The sequence below is a fragment of the Humulus lupulus genome, chromosome 9 (genome assembly GCF_963169125.1).
Source record: "Humulus lupulus chromosome 9, drHumLupu1.1, whole genome shotgun sequence".
NCBI lineage: Eukaryota > Viridiplantae > Streptophyta > Magnoliopsida > Rosales > Cannabaceae > Humulus > Humulus lupulus.
Window position 1 is genome coordinate 61,037,544 of NC_084801.1, and position 17,754 is coordinate 61,055,297.

At 36.3% G+C, this 17,754-nt stretch overlaps 1 long non-coding RNA gene across 1 annotated transcript; it reads left to right on the top strand.

Moving 5' to 3' along the window:
* The first annotated feature begins 894 nt into the window (after positions 1 to 894).
* On the top strand, positions 895 to 3,724 carry LOC133800495 (uncharacterized). The gene is made up of 2 exons (XR_009876490.1): positions 895 to 1,755; positions 3,173 to 3,724. It is a non-coding gene; the product is annotated as an uncharacterized LOC133800495 (long non-coding RNA).
* The last annotated feature ends 14,030 nt before the right edge of the window (positions 3,725 to 17,754 follow it).

Below are 17,754 nucleotides of genomic sequence, written 5' to 3' on the forward strand. Positions count from 1 at the left end.
GCCCTGAATATCCGCACGCACTTTGACGAGCTGGAAAAGGGCCTAAATCGATCTGCCACGTGTCAACCGTCCACCCGTGGCTGTTTGTTACGGTCCCCTAAACAACTACCCGAGCTGATGGATCATTTAGCCGCTCCTTGCTTGGAGCCATTGTGTCGACATAATAGAAGCCACGGGCTAGCACCGCATTGAGCTCGTGGTGCATCAGAGGTTTGATATACCCTCGGATCCTTATAAAGTCAACCACGCAATATAAGCGTGCGAATACTAGACATCACGTGTCTGTTCTATTCCTGAATTCTTGGATATGTAGTATAAATGTGCGTGTTCAGACATCCCACGTCTGATTTGGGCCATGCGGCCCATTACTCATCTTTACCTATTGATTAGACCCCACTTCACTGTAATATAAAATGTAAATATAAATCATTGATGTAATAGATATGATTTGAGGGATCAAAAGGGTCACGAGATGACCCTTTTCCCTTGCCCAGGGGTCAACCTCCTATAAATACCAAAACCCTGTATAATGCAAAGGGTTGGCTTCTCCTTGTAAAGTAAATACTTTGTAAGAAATATTAAGGAGAGATCAATAATATTGACTGGTGGACTATGAGATTTTAACCTCCGAACCACCTAAAAAATGAGTGACCATATTTTCTTTGCAATTATTATCCACATTCTTGATTATTATTAATTTTCATATTACGGTTATCAATCAGTACTAATCCATCCTATTTATTCGTATAATTTACTGCTGGCGAAAAACCGCGTTGACATAAGTAGGTGAATCCTTAAAAATGATTGTTTTTAGAATTTAAAAATGATTTAGATAAATAAATATATTAAATATCATATTTTATTTAATTAAATAAGAAAGGGAGTTTAAAATGATAACACTAAAATGAGAAACCCTAAAAGTGTATCAGCCCCTTCTTTCTCCTCTTCTTCTACCAGCCCGATACCACAAATCTCTCTATCCTTCTCTTGTGTCTAAGTCAACCAGAACAGACCAGCCATCTCCGACCACCACCCAATGACATGCACCCCACCACGAGCTTCCTTGGCCCCCGAAACCCCCAACCCATGAAGCTCGCCTCCCCACTTTCCAGCCTCCGTCGCGACTAGCTCCCCAAAGTTTCGCTGCCACTGTGCGTTTGGAGGATTTTTCTGGCCTCCACCGTAGTCGAAACATGAATTCAAGGGCATGGCTGGGTTCGTGAGCTCAAGGGGAGAAAAACCCCTATGGAAATTGGACCCAAATGTCGTCAGAGGTGCTCGCCAATGTCACAAAATTTTGAGGGGTTCTTGGCCTTGTTGTAACCGCCATAGTGGGATGTGAGTCGCACCACCATGATTTTTGAGTTCCCCTCAACCTCTTCTTCAAAACCCATGGGTTTAATTCCCCAACCACCGCCGTTGGGATGGCGCCGCTGCTCTCATCGTTGGAGCTCCGACGTGAGCTTCGGTCAACAATGGTGTAGGCAGCCCGAGGCTCATTTTGAGCTCTAAATGCTCCCATGCAGTTCGTTAAATCTGTATTACTCCCATCTTCAATAACTGTATACATTTCTTGCTTGAGTATATATATTTGTGTAAATTTTCCTATTATTTTTCTGTTCGTTATACAGGGAATGATCTGTGGATTGTGCTTGGTGATTTTTTTTTGTTCTTGACCACTAGCGAGTTGTTGATTGCAAGTTGAGCTTTACTGATGCAAATTTGAATCACTTCGATCATAGCTTGCTGAAAATGGTAGTGATCACTCTCATCACTTATTTTCTTTTTAAATGTCGTTTAATACTACATATGTATTATATATTTATATATATGTGTTAGAAAAGTGAATAAATTTAAGTAAAATTAAAGTTTGAGCTTACTGAGTATATATATATATTTATATTTATATTTGTCTTTTTTTCTTTATTTAGGCTCTTGATATGGTTACTCTCTTGTTGTGCTTATTATCTTAATGCAGTTTGCAGTTAATGCAAAATTTAGATTCCAAGTAGAATTCATTACAATATGATCTATGTTTCCTTGTGTTGTGTCGTACCCAGAGAATCTTGTTGAATTATTATGTTTTTGTGTTTATTTATATATATATATATATATATATGAACACATTTAAGGGGATTTTTATTTATAGTTTAGATATGCATAATTGAAATTACTGCGAATATACAATTTATGCACCATTAATATCTCTCAGTATTTGTTTTTGACAAGGGGATTAATTTGAATGGTTATTGATTATGGGTCTGATTATAGGTTATAGATGGTTATTCTCTTTGTTATGCACATTATATATGTTTTTGATAAAATGTCATAAAGACTGTCATTTATTTTGTTATGTCTTTTCTGCAAGGTTTTTCTTAAGCTGTGTTTAAATCAAGCCATCTTAATAATTTATTTGATGTTGCTGAATATAGGGTTTCGATATTGAAAATGGCATGTCTGACTCTGTACTTTGTTTTTCCTAGCTAGAACATTACAATAACTTTAGAATAGAGGACAAATAATTAAAGATCTTATCTTAGTTGAATTTTGTTTATTAAGACTGATAACTTTAATTCTTAGAATAATATTTTATTTTAACAATAATATATGCGTTTGATATTGATATTATAATTGTTTGTTCATTTAGTTAAGACCAATTATGTTCTATATGACAATTCCAATGTTTATCCTTTAGCATTTTCAATGACCCTTGCTCTTATGTTATTTAAGTATTGAGCTTGAAATGTCAATAATTTTGTATGAAATATATGGGATATATCAATGTATATCTGTGTATAGTCTCTTAATGGAGGATAGACTGTGTGTGGAGGAATTTTGCTTGGCTTTAGTGCCTTAGTGTCTAATCTTTTTTTTTTGTATATGTGGGTAGAATACGAGAGAAAGAGAGAGATTGAAATTGTCTTCATTTTTTTAATTTTATTATAAGTTATATAATTCAACATATTTATGATATGTATTTTTAGTTTTTTAATCGCAAAAGTAAAGTCTATCTGCTTGGTTAGGTACTTAAAAGTTACAATGAAATTTTATCTTTTAAATTGGATTGATTGGCTACTTAGTGTTGCTAAAACTTTGTGTTCTTGTATTTTGGGACATGGATTGTGACACGTTCTTAAAGAATGTTCAAAAGTGTAAATTTGTAATTGTTCAGGTAACATTTCATTGCATTAGAGGAATGAGCTTCGGGAATTAGAAGGGCATGAATGTTAGATTCTTAGGTGACTTCTATTTCAAAACTTTAGTAGTTTGATGATTTCATTTGCTTTAGGTATTCTAGTTTTAGAATTTTTTTACAGTAAAGTTGATATCTTATTCAATGTATGGTGTCAGTTTCTACTATCTTATTTAATAGCATGATTGTTGGCGACTTCAGTGGCTTCCTAAAAAGTGATGAAAGGTTTTTTGAGAGTTAATGAAGATTATATTTTGTCGTTCTATTCACATATTTGGAGAACTCATGTATCTTATTTTTCTGAAACCTAATTATTCTATTGAAGCTCCATATGTCATTAATATTATCAAGGATACTAAAGCAACACAAGATACATTTGTAATGAGTATGGTTTTTATTTTGACATGTTTTCTTTTGTTAACAAATGTGAGCTATATATGTAACTAAAGTTATTATTATTAGATTTTTCTAGTTTTGTATTATACATGTGATAAGATTGATTATTTATATTTTATTCAAAATTTGTAACTATCTAATTGAATGTATAAGTTTAGTTATTTTAATCTATACGTTTTCATCAGATTTGTATATAAATATTTCATTTAAATCATAATTTTTAAACTAAAACAAATTTAAAATAATTTTTTAAAAATTAAAAATATAACTTTTAAGGGCATTCATTGCGCGTCCTAAAAACATTCTTTTAGGGCATATAATGAGAGCCCTAAAAACTTTATTTAAAGGCACCCAACAGGATCTTTAAGGGCGCGCACTACACATCCAAAAAAAAATTCTTTAAGGGCTCACGATGAGTGATAATTTGTGAATTTTTACAACCTCTATGATGATTTGGTAAAGGATCTAGTTTTATACAAAGAAAGATTGGTTTCGAATCAAGGAGTAAACCATAATGGGAGAAAAATCTCGGATTAAATAAAATAAGAAATACTATGGTATAAAAATATTATTTTTTTGCAACTGGGACATTATAGTCGAGCCAATAAATTTAAGAGAATTGATTGAGGTTTGAATTCCAATCAACTGGGTTTAAGAATGAGAATTTTTCGCTCGAACCTTTAAGGGCATTTTGGTCAATATGTGATAAATTGCCAAAATTATGTGATATTGTGATAAATTTTATTTTTGATCACAAATTAATTTAATTAATTATGCTTGGAGATTTAACAACTATATGGTAAAAATTTAGGGAATTTTAGAGAAACAAAATTATCAAAAGGCCCTTGAGTTCCTTATAAAGTGAGTTAAAATAAGCAATGTCATAAGAGTCATTTCCAAAAGAGGAGAGAGGGAGGGGTGGGTAGCAAGGCTAGGTCCTAGGGCTCTCAAGAGCTAGGACACATACCCCAAAGAGAATAGGAAAGGTCTTACCCCACTTACAAGTTAAGGAAAAATAATCATTTTCCTCACAAATAGATTTTTTTCTCAAAAACCTTTCCTCGCTTCCATTTGCTCTCTCTAACCCGAAACCCCACTAAATCCTATCATCCATTGCTGCAACCAAGTCCCTCCATAGCTAACTACACTCACCCCCTCCATTGGAGAAAGAAGAAGCTCAAGGAGGACTCTTTGTTTGGAGTAATTATCAAACCTTTTACATCTTTTCTTCTCCTTCCCTTCAAACCCAAAACCCTCAGGGTATATTGTGCATGCATGTAGTCTAATAGCCATGCATGACATTGATCTTGTGTTCTAGGGTTCAAGAGAAACTTGTTGAGCATAATTTTGCAAAGAAATAACCCACTTGTTTCTCGAGAAGAGATGGGAAACATGCTCAATATCATTTGATTGAATAGTTGACTCAGCTCCTTGTTGTTTGAAGAAACCTTTCGCTTTAATTGGTATTTTTTCATGAAAAGCAAACATGAGATAACAAATCCAGTCTTTCACTAAGATTTCAAATAACTGTGCCGAATTCAAGTTGATTATGTTTCGCCTCTTCCTCGGAGAAAGACGATCAAACAATTCCCAATCATGGTCCTTGCAGATCGTATCATCAATATAATATACAAAAAGAAACTCCAGATATTTGATATCTTTCTCTAGTTGGATCTCAAAGATTGAGAACTTTTGTGATCAAGTAAAGCAAGGTAAGAAATCTTGGTAGTTTGCATGTTCTTGTCCCTCATCTAAGTCTTTCTACCTTAATCCTTCCTTAAAATTCTGCATGTGGAACTTTGGGGCTCGGTTTTGAGAGTTTAGAGTTTAGAGCACAAATGGAAGTTTTGAGGAGCTAAGGAATACATCTCCAAGCTAGGGCTTTCAAAAGGTAGAAATCTATGGTTGTTCTTTGAGTTTTATGATGATATTTGTAGATATGGTTGTATAGGGTATTTCAATAGTTTTTGAGCTTATTTTTATGCTTATGATTGAGGTTGTGTGATATGATAAATTTGCATGCATGCATGTGGCTAGGGTTATGCTAGAAATGCTTGTTGTTGTTAAGTGTGAGTAAAATGCATGCTGCCAAAATTCGTGGTCTGGCTTCCAACCGGTCATATCGCACCCTACTGTCTCATGTTTTTTAAAAAATTATGTAGTTATGTAGTGCATGTTGAGTACTTAATGTTAGGCTTTGGAAAATCACAAAAAATTAATTTTAAGCCCAAGTTATGCACTTTTTGGCATTGTGATGCAAATCTGGAAAATTTATGGGCAGCATGCATTGCCAAAATTTCTTTATCTTTTAAATGAGGTTTTCTAATCTAAAAGCTATGAAATTTGGTAGAATGTTAGTTTATACATTTATAAGGGTCCCTGTGAAATTATAGAGGAAAATGTGTTATGATTTAAGAGAAATAAGTTTTCAAAGTTCGCCCTAAAATCTGGAAATAAAACTTCTGGGCAGCAAGCACTGCCCGATTGCTTCAATTATTTTAATGAGTTTTATTATCCCAAAAATTATGAAATTTTGAAGGACGCTATTTTAGATATGTATCAGAACTCCTGTAAAATTTTAGAAAGAAACGTGTCATGGTTTAAGTGAAACAAATTTTCAAAGTTGCCCTAAAATCTGGAAAAAAAACTCCTGGGCAACAAGCACTGCCCAGATTGCTTTAAATATTTTAATGGGTTTTGCTATCCCAAAAATTATGAACTTTTTAAGGAAGCTATTTTAGATATGTATCAGTATCCCTGTAAAATTTTAGAAAAAATGTGTCACGGTTTAAGAGAAATAAAGTTTCTAAGTTTTCCCTAAAATCTGAAAAGTAGTAATTTAGAACCATAACGAAAAGTGATTTTTGAGAGGTTAGTTCTCCTAACCTAAAATGAGTTTTGACGCGAGACTTTCGCCTAGTTTCTTTCCTTATGACACAGAATACGTGAACGATATTTTAAGGATTTTGGCCAAAAAAAACTCAACTTAGGGAAAAAATTTAAAAAAATGGGGCTTTATCACTTTAAATCAATAAGTGAAAGTGAAATTTTGGAAATGGAAAGAAATTGTTTTTTGGAAAGCTAATTAAGGACTTGAAGGTTTAACCAATCCCTAATTAGCTTGAGTTAATTAAAGTTTGATTTTTACCATTTTTATAAGTTAAGGGTCCAATTTCCCTTCTTTTCAAAAGTAACACAAAATGAGATTCTAGGTTACAGATAAAGATGGTAAAAATCGGAGTTTATGTTATAAAGAACCTTTGTGAACAAAGGGTAACCTTGTCAGATAATAATAGTTAAAGGGTCAAGAAAGAAATATTTTGGTATATGATAAAAACCAGTGAACCTCGTAAATGAGCAAAAAGTTGTGGTATTTTTCTAAAGATAAGAGTTGTTAAAATTGCCTTTTCTAAAACCAAAGTACAAGTTATCAGATAAGAAAGTTCTTTCTTGAAAGAACATTAAAACACACGGTACTAAGAGTGTGTCGCGGTGAGGTCAATTTTCTTACGATAACTTAAAGACATAAACGAAAATCTAGCCTTATACACTATGAAGTGTATCAGAGGCTATAGTATAGAGTCTCTGAGAATTTATTGCGTGTAACTATTGTAGAATATTAGCTATAAGAATATGTCATAGTTTAATCCGAGTATACTGTACTAATTACAGTAACAACCAAAGGGAAAACGAATAGTGATATTAAAGATCCAGCTAGGAACTAAGGACTCCAAGTAAGTTAGCATTTCCCTTCTTGGCTATGACATGAATATACTAGTGCGTGCTTGTAGTAGTATATTACACTAATTTTGTTTGGGTCTTTAAGACTAGGGTATGCTTAATACATACTGTTGATGCGGTTCTTCGCCAACAGGTAATTAAGAAATGAAGAGAAAGGGATCAGTGCTAAATGTGAACCGAAACAGATATAAGATCTTAGAAAAGGAAAGAGGTGACACAAGACACGTTTTTTAAGTGGTTCAAAGGTTAAAATCCTTCTACTCCACTAGTCAGTATTATTGCTCTATACTGGATATTTGATTACAGGGCCTTTTTTTACAATAGAGAATCCAACCCCCATTTACTCCCAGGGTCTCCATATTTATAGGAGAAGGCACCTGGGAGTTGGTAAGAAGGTCATCCCGTGACCCTCTTACCTATCGTATCAACCTTGTGACATTCATGATTAATTCCTAAACCTGACACATAAGTGTGGTCAAATCAATAGGTAAGGAGATAATGGGCCGCACGGCCCAACCCAGTCGTGGGTGTCTGAATACGCACGTTCCTGCTGCGTGTCCGAGAAGTCAGGGGGATATCAGACACGTGATGTCTGATATATGCACGTTTACCTTGCGTGTGTAGACTCTACAAAGGGTCGTAGCTCCATATCTAGCTCGTACCACGAGCTGCATACGTGACTCGACCTTCGGCCTTCAGAGTCCTTCCCCCAGCCCTGGGCAATCTTGGCGAGCCCTTGGGGTCTTCCCGAGCTAAGGAGGTACGAACTCGAGACAGAAGCTCCGATATTGGGGTTTTTCATGAGGTAATCATGATCAGGCCGCAGCTCGGCTTGCTAATCAACCCGTGGTAAAAACAGGGCGTACACATACTCTTACAATGCTTTTGCATTCAACGACTAAATTGTAAGTAGGTTCGGGTTGGAGCTAGAATCTTAGCGTAATATAGTCCGGGTTGGAGCCAGGACACGGTAAGCTAAAGTCCGAATCAGAGCCAGGACATTGTAAAAATATAGTCCGGGTTGGAGCTAGGACATGGTAAAAATGTAAGTCCGGGTCGGAGCTAGGACATGACAAAAATATAGTTTGGGTTGGAGCCAGGACATAGAAAAAATATATAGTCCAGGTTGGAGCCAGGACATTAATGTTGGAACTGGGTTGAGGCCCAAATCCCTTTCTGTTAATCTATTGATTAGTTATGATATGTGTTATATATCTCGAATGTTCTTGGAATCTTCTGAGTGCAGGTTATTGTGATATGTGTGAACTTGGTTATTCAAAACAACCAAAGTATTTATTTCGGATATGGTTATATATCTTGAATGTCTCAGATTTTCTGAGTGCATGTTGTTATGATATGTATGAAAATTGGTGGTTAGGTGCAACCAAAGTGCTTGATTTTTCTATTATGATTATTATTGAGAATTTTATGATTGGGTTGGAACTTATCCAATACCTTAATGACCGATAGCGATATCTACTTTAGGTTGCCCCATTATTGGGTTTTAGTATACCTGTGTGTAAGGCTATTCTTACTAAGCTATGTCACTTACCTAGTTGTTCATGTTGTAGGTAAGTGCAAAGGCAAAGTGGATTAGTGAACGTCAGAGTCTGCTTGTGGATTTGTACATGTGGCCTGACCTAGGAAGGTTTTTGATGGATCACCATTTTGAATAGAAAAAGCTAGAAGTTTGTTATTTTATTGGGATAATTATTTCCTTATAACTCTGTGGAAGAGTAGTTTTGTTTCAATTTGCTAAACTAAAAGTGCGCGCAAACGATCTTTTTAAAAGTTTTTTTATATGGATTTTCGGTACAATGAGTTAAAAGTAAAAAGTTTAAATTTTCATATGATTTCGGTCTTGTATGTTTGTGGCTGTTACAAAGGGCTTGTGGGGTGTGCGCCCTAAAAACTTATTGAGAGCCCTAAAAATCCTTTTTGTAGTAGTGTTTGTTGGCTGATCATACATGCATGGGTGTTTGGATGCTTGTTAGTGATGGAATCCAACATTCTATAGGAAAAATAATGATTTTTATGAGAAAATGTTTAAGACTTGACTTCCCAAGGGTCAAGAAAACCTTATATGAATCTGATTATAGATTTTCTTGGTTTCATGTTGTATTTTAAGATGTTTAGATGTTAATAGTGTGTAAAAACTTCTAAAAAGGCTTTGAAATGACAAAATTCTGATTTTTACAAAATTGGTGTGTAATCTGGAAAATAGTTTTTCAAAAACTGGGTATATAGCCGAATTTGGAAATAAATTTCCATAGGAAAATTATTTAATTTTTGGTGGATTTTTGGAATGAACATTACTTGGATATTGTTAAATCAATTGGTAAAGTTTCAAAGAAAAATATTTAAAAGGCCGAGAGTTGTGAAGTTGCAAAGTTAGACAAAAATTTATGGAAGCTCAAAATAGCTTCTGGAGAACCAAGTTTGGGAACCAGTTTCACTAAGTAAAAAAAGGGTCAAATGACCTAATTTTTAGTATGAATAATGTTTAAATATCTTAGTATATGCTTAAGAAATTTCAGACCTATATAATGAACCAAAATGATTTTATGAATTTCCAAAGTTCACTAAAAATATTAGTCTTTTCTTAGACAGTTTTAAAGTAGAATTTGTGAAAATAGTTTTAACCAAGTAAAAATGGTTATTTTTGTATGAAACTTGGAAAGGAACTTCTTGAAATAGACAAGTTTAGTTCTGAAAAGTTTGAGAGTTTGGGAGCTATAGTTTTCAATATATAATTTTCTAAACTAGGCTACTTATAACTTAAAATTTACAAAGTTTATACTTAGGAAAATAATTATGGTGCTCTAAGTATTTTGCTAAGACAATGTTTCTTAATCATAGTAATTATAAAATTGAGCTTAACACATTAAATAATTATTGATATTAATCTGAATATTAGGAAGTTAATATTTTATAAACTATTATTTTATTAATTTGGTTTAAGAAAATTAAAAAGAGTCCAAAACCGTAATTTTTCAAAGTAATAAATTAAATAATATTTTTAAAATAAAATCATTTTTATTTTGAGTTCTCTTAAATAATCTAAACCTATTCAATATTTCTTATAATTTTTGCTTAATTAATTAATTCTAATTAATTTATCAAAGTTTATAATTTGAGTAATTTTACTAAAAATGTTGAATTTTGGTAAAATCAAAAGAAATGGTAAAATTGGTAAAGCTTGAAACCTTCTGAAACTATATTTTCTCAACTAGTCAGTAGTGCGAACATAATGGGAAATGATGTAAAAAGTTGACTTTTAAATAACTAGAACTGTTGAGGAACGCTTTTCCAAAAAAGGTAAACGTCGTTATGGCTTAAAGCATGCGACGATGAAAATACCATTGGTATGTATTTTGTTGTCACCTTAATGCCTAAAGTAGAGTTCTAATCTAATATAATTGTAACGACCCAAAATCGCTAATAAGGCTTAAGGGCCTTGATTAGTGTGCCAGGAGGGCAGGTTGGGATTTATGTGTGATTTTATGAGTTAAATACATGATTATGATTTAAAGCATGTTATATGACTATTTGTTTATCTGAGATGCATGACTATGTATATTAGTATGCATGTAGGCCCGGATCGTGTTAGAAGGGCATAATTCTAATTTTGGCCATGTTGGGCATAATTGTATTGATATGTGATAATTGTATTCTGTGAATTGTACCACGTGAGTGTGGTGTTATTATTGTGATGCACGTGCCAAGACGGTCCTAGAGAGCAAATTAACTTAAAAGTCACAACGGGATTTCTATACCCGGCTCGGGAGGAGCCTAGAGGTACTTTGGGAATTTTATGGTTAAGTTGAGATTTAGCGGGTAATGGTTATTGGAGATTTAGTAACCTGGGTAACCATTAGTTACTGCTGTGGGTAACAAGTTTTAAGGTAAAAAGTGATAGAATTGGAATGAAGTGTAAGGACTTAAGTGCCCTTTGAGGTTTAGCCAAGGAGGATTAGTAGGAAAGGGTAAAATGGTCTTTTGGCAAGGGTTATAGACAAAATTCAGCTGGGATTTAGGGGGGTTCGGTTTGGGCATTTATGTCACTTGAGGCTTGATAGAAATTGAAGAGAAGAAAGAGAAGGAGAAAGAAGGTTAGGGCAAGAAGAAGAAGAGAAGGAGAAGTGGGAGTCTAGGAGGAGATCAAGGACTTTGTGTGGGTTCTCCACTTTTGGTATGGATCTTGTGCATATTTTATGATTGATTTCTGTTTTAACTTGTGAATCTAAAGCTTGAGTTAGAGTGTTTGATTTTTTGGGTTGAGTTGCTAAAAATAGGAATCAAGGGGTGGATTCTTGAGTGTGTTGATGTTTTGGTCTTGTATCTAGTGCCTATAGGTTGTTAGGTTGTTCATTTGAAGTTTGGAATTGGTTTTGGGGCTTAGGTAATTGTTGGGATGATTTGGAGGGGTTTAAGTTCGGGAAAAACGCAAGAGAAAACCCAGATTTTCTGGGTTTGCGAAGGAGCGCCGCGGCCCTGTTCTTGGTCGCCGCGGCGCGAGGTTGCATCAGAAGAGGGGCATCTCGCTGGGCGCCGCGGCCCTTGAGGGGAGTACCGCGGCGCTAGGCCATTTTCAGGGGTTGGAAATTTGCATTTTTGAGCTTTTGCTCCGGGGGTTCGGGGGGTGTTTCCGATGAATTGTTTTAGGGATTTGGGAGTCCCGAGAGTGTGGGATTGGTCCCGGGAAGCGGTCTTTGATTTGATTAGTGATGAGGGATGTTTCTTGTGTGTTGTGACTAGGTTATTGGTGAGGCTCGTGCTAGGGGACCGTGCTCGCGGCTTTAGTGCATCAGGAGGCTCGGAATACAGGTAAGAAAACCGTAACACCCGAGAATAGGGCATGGCCCCACTGTGTGATTGCAGGGCATGGCCCCAGATTGTATTATGTGCAAATGTTTAACCTTAAATGATTCATGATGTGTGTGAATGATTATTTCGAATGTACTATATGTGTGATTGTACTGAAATGAACGGCGGGGCCGAGTGCGGCGTAGGCCGGGTACGGCCGTGGGGCCGAAAGTAACACACAACACATGGGATGCTTATATTCAGGGTGGGAACCAAGGGATACATGAGTTATCCTCGCGGTGAGAACCGATACCCCAGGGCTTTGGTAAGGCCTCTGGGGCGGCATGGCCGTGTTTGCTTAGTCTAATGGTTGACTCGTTTATATGTGGATTATCTGTTATGATAAATTGTATAATTGCATATCTTATGTTCTGCATGAGTTTTCTTGCTGGGCTTCGGCTCACGGGTGCTCTGTGTTGCAGGTAAGGCCAATGACTGAGTCAACCAACCATGAGTACGGAGAGCGTGAAGCGACGCGTACATGTTTGGCCTGCCCGACTGCTTTGGTTGGGGGTTTATTCGAAAATGGCTGTAATAATCTATGATTTTATGATTTCTCAACTGTAACCTTATTTCAAGATGTAATTAGTTTTCAAACCTTATTTTGGGATCCCAAATGTTTAATAATAGAAGTTTTAATGAAACGACGCATTTTCAAAGATTACAGCCTTAACTTTTAATTAGTCACACTTTTGTTTCAAAACCTCGGTTAGCGAGTTCCTTGCACACTGTTTTGTCTTAAAAACTCACTTAGTAACGGCTCTAAGGAAGTAGGGCGTTACAATAATGACATAATTAATTTGAGTACATTGTATGTTAGTTACAGTGTTGGCTAACAAAGCGGAATTCTCCGCGGGAAGATTGTCTTGTTCAGCGAAGGACAACTTGTAAGTCAGTTTATGATCTATATGTCTACAACATGAGTTAACTAGTGTATTGTTTGCTAGAATTAGGTCTTATACGCTAGTTAAAGAGAAATGGCTCATTTAAAGGCAATGATTAGGCGACACTTACGCTCCATTTATGATTCATAAATGTGGATGGTTTCCATGTTGTCATGTAGTGCAGACATTTTTTGGCAACTTAATGATTATGCAGACGGTTTATGCCTATGATGTTTTGGCCTACCTCATGAGTCTATGGATGGTTTCTACTAGTTATATATCAATGGGCACATGGTTTATGCTCGGCTCAGGAGTGTGTGGACGGTTTCCACCCATTTATTTCTAGCGCAGACATTTTTCGCCTACTCGGTCATTGTGCAGGCGATTCCTGACCTTGACATTATTGTTCCCTTTAGCTACCATGAACATTACCCAGGAGGTAACTGAGCCAGATAACCTAGGAGTTTCAATGAGCCAGTGTGGATCCACCAAACCCCGTTCTTTGTTGAAATTTGTATAAATGCCCTAGGTAATCGATGGTTACCGTCGTGAGTGAATCCTGAATTAGATATGAGTTATTGAGACTTCAGTATCCACTACAATTTGAGTTCAGATACTAGGGGATACCTTGGAAACTCCCGAATTGGCTTCTGGGGACAGCTCCATTATTGGATGTGTACTTCCTGCTTCTGCTTTGGTCTAGATTTCTTTGTAGGATTTTGTGTTAGGGTTTAGCTAAATGTAAGGCGATGCCGCCAGGATGCTTAAGCGTTCTTGAAATTGTATGGTTAGGGCCAAGATTTATCCAGAACCCTAATTGTGGTAAGCTATGTATTGTGAGGACAATGAATATTTCATTGATTCCTATTATGTGTTTCTACTCTATGCTGCTAAATTGACTTACTAAGCATTTTCACTTACCTAGTTGCTCATGTTGTAGGCAAGGGCAGAGAAAAGCTAGTGCAATAAGAGCCAAAGTTTGCCTGCGAAAGTGTACATGTGGCCCGATCTTTGGGGAGTTTGCACTTTAAAAATAAATGTTTTAAATTTGTTTAAACTGTTTTGGGTTTATCACAATGCTTTTGGAGCATTAATGTAAATATTTTTAGTGTGTGCACACATTACAGTAAAAGTATTTTTTCAAATTTTTTAGACCTTAAAAATGTTATAAATTACTTTTGTTGACGCGGTTTTTCGCCAATAGTGTATTAAGAAATAATAAGGTAGATTAGTGCTTAATAAACTGTAATGAAAAATAAATAATTTCACTCAAGAACACAGAACTTTTACGTGGTTCAGTGGTTAAAATCCACCTAGTCCACGAGTTTATATTATTGATGTTTCTCTTTCTATTTTGGCAGAGTTTCAGTATTACAAAATTATGGTCCCTGTAATGCCCTAAACTCCAGGGACCATTACGGTGTGCCTTTTAAACAGTGCTAAACTCGCTAATTGAGTCATTTGACCATAATCGTGTAACTAAGTATGATTAGCGATTTAGGGATTAAAAATTTGGGTTAAGATATAACGTTTCACTAGAACGTTTATTGTATACATTGGGATCCCAAAAATATAATTTAAAGGTTAATTACAAGAAAATATTTACAATCAGCCGATCTAAGCGGCAAAACAGGGTTAACCCTAGTTCATCTTTCAACCCTCGGCCGTGGTAGTCGAGCAACCGCATATGTACACATCGTCACCTAAGCTCTCAAACTTAAGGATGGTCCATATTTATTTTCCCTTTACCTGCACCACATAGCACCCATGAGCCGAAGCCCAGCAAGAAAACTCAACATGCTCATGATCAGAATATCATGCCATCAAGTCATAACGTGCATGCCTAGCAAATATAGCCCTATTCAATCATGCAAATAAGTTCTGATAATGATGGGTATCCAGGATAAGGAATCCTGCTCTCCTGATTGGATGACTATCAAGTCAATCCTAATCAGATAAGTGATTTAACACTGGTGGTTCCGGTAACCATGCTGGACTTATAGCCCTAAATAGTAGAGTGATAGTTGTAATAGTCACTAAGGTGGGTTCTGTTCCCATTAGCCATGTGACGATACCATCACCTAGGTTTTACAAATAAGTGATCCTTTCACTAGCTTAAACAAGATAGGTATTTGATGAAATAGTCACCAACATAAACCTACTGAGTGACCATAGAGTCACTAACATGGGATTCCGTTTCCCTCAGCCATGTGACAAAGCAGTCACCTAGGCCTTTGGCCCTGGCTCTGAGTAACTAGTTGTTTATCCAAAAAACAGATGTTGATAACGTGGCAAGAATTTTTGGCACGTGGCCGACACGTAGCAGAGATACTGCTCGCCTATCGACCAGAAATATTTCTACATGCGGAGATCAAGTTTTATATACGACCAGACTGGTCGTATACTCCGTTCATTTATGTAAATATCTGTACAGTTGTAATGATATCCGAGAATATCTCTTCATTATGACTTGAAGATCCGTTTATTAAGGGAAGATATTATTGCTTGACTCATGTAACCCTTCTTGAGCCTATAAATACACAAGAAATAGCTCAAGGAGGGAGATCTTTCTCTTTTTCCCGAATTATATTACTATTATCCACCGTTTGTATTTTTTTCTTCTTCTAAGGTCTGTGAAACTCAGGAACCCTAGTTCTTTGATCACACCTTTGGAGTTCAATACTAAAAATAGTATCAAGTGGACGTAGGTTATTACCAATCACTGGGGCCGAACCACTATAATTCTTTGTGTACTTTATTTCCCATTAGATTGTTTTCTCAAGCTTTGTATTATTCTTTTGTCGTTTTCTTGACTCCGTGTCGTTGACCAAAACGAGGGTAATCGGCAATCAGCGATAGGTAATCGGGACCAAAGGGGTAGGGGAAACAGAGGTACTTTTTTCCTTAAATCTCTCCTTTCATATGTGGAGTATCTACCTATTTACTTAGTTTATTCCTGAATTAATTCATGTTTTTAAACTTGTCGTAGCTTTTAGCCATGCAAATTATTTCAAAAAAAATAATTTGCCATTTTAAATGAGCCTTTAAATCCATTGTTGAAAATTTATTTTATAAATATGTTATATGTACGTAAGACATGAAAGCAGACAGTAGGGGTAGGAAGAAGGGGTTTTTATTTATTTATTTAATACTTGTTAATACGATGGAACTGATGTTCCGTATGGCCTTTCGGTGTGGTCAACAGGGGTTGGACCATCAGACTTTGTGAAATCACTTCATCTTCCCAACTCCCCTGGTGGAAGGTACTAATAATATGTACCATAAATCCTCTTGTTACTATACATTCTTTCACTTTTAAATCTGGTTACATGCAATATGTTAATAAGAATGTTACTAACTCATTAATGTATATTAATGTTTCAAGAATCATTGTACTACAATTGAAGTCTTAAGATTTAACCAGTTTCACATTGTTTTCATCTGAATAGGTTATAGAACGCCAAGGAAAATTTCTAGTGGAGTTGTGCAACAAGATTGGGAAGCAGAATGGTGGCAAGGCCTTCTCGGCCAGTGACATCCCATTTGGGGACCCTTTTGTGTACAAACACCTAGGAAGTATGGCCACGGTTGGAAGATATAAGGCTCTGGTTGATATACGACAATCTAAGGTAATCTCATTAATCTTCATAGAGTATGTATTATGTCATTTAAAGAGGGTTTTGTCCTTAATTTATATGTGTTATCCAGATTTCCGGATAGCGTTTAGATGGGTAGCCTTCGGGAAGCAGAATTATCAAAGTCTTCCCCAGAGGGTGACCAGGGCTCGCGGATGGACCGAAAGGCTTCGCTTCTCCCGTTTAGCGTCAAGCACACTCCTTCAAGCAACCGCGACCCGGAAGCTCGTCAGTTCTCCCGGACTCCCGAAGGGATATCCCTCGGGGAAGGTCCTTTCAGGAGAAGCTCTACAGGTTACCTTCGCGGATACGATTCCGTGCTTCGCACGGAATAAGACCAAGTGGTCGAGTCACGGAGGAGGCATAGTTGGAATGATACTCACCTGACACAGGATCCCGCCTGACACGCCTGACAGGTCAAGGCCGCACACATCCCAGCACGCCTAAAGGTGCCTTTTCGCCTACTGTTCCGCTGACCGCCTGGAAAAGACGGCTGCCTTTTGGCAACTCCCATACTTTCATGTAATTATACCCACATAGAGCCTTGTAGCCATGCTACTAGAGTAATTGTATCCCCTATTTATGGCTGGTGTAATTAAGACTCAGGGAGACAGGGTAAAACCCTAATAAAAAACCCTAGCTATAAAGACCCCCTCATTTTACGATAGAGGGGACGGCCAACAAATTAGATAGCAAGAACTCTGTTGAAATCTCTCTAGCGTGATCTTCTCCAAGAGAACCCGAGAGAAACACTGTGAGGTTGTGAGGTTCTTGTACACCAGCTGTTTAACTGTAATTCTCTACAAGTATAATAACATCGACTCGTGGACTAGGGCTCGTTAACGCCTGAACCACGTAAAAACCTGTTTGTTTATTTACATTTCTGCACTTCTACAGTTCTTATCTTTTTACTATTCTGTTCGTATTCGTTTCCGAAAAACTCGGTAAACAATATGGCAATGCCTATTATGCATACAAAAATTTAACAATTACAAAACTTAATCTTGTGGAACTTGTGTGTTTAGATAGTTGAAGCTAA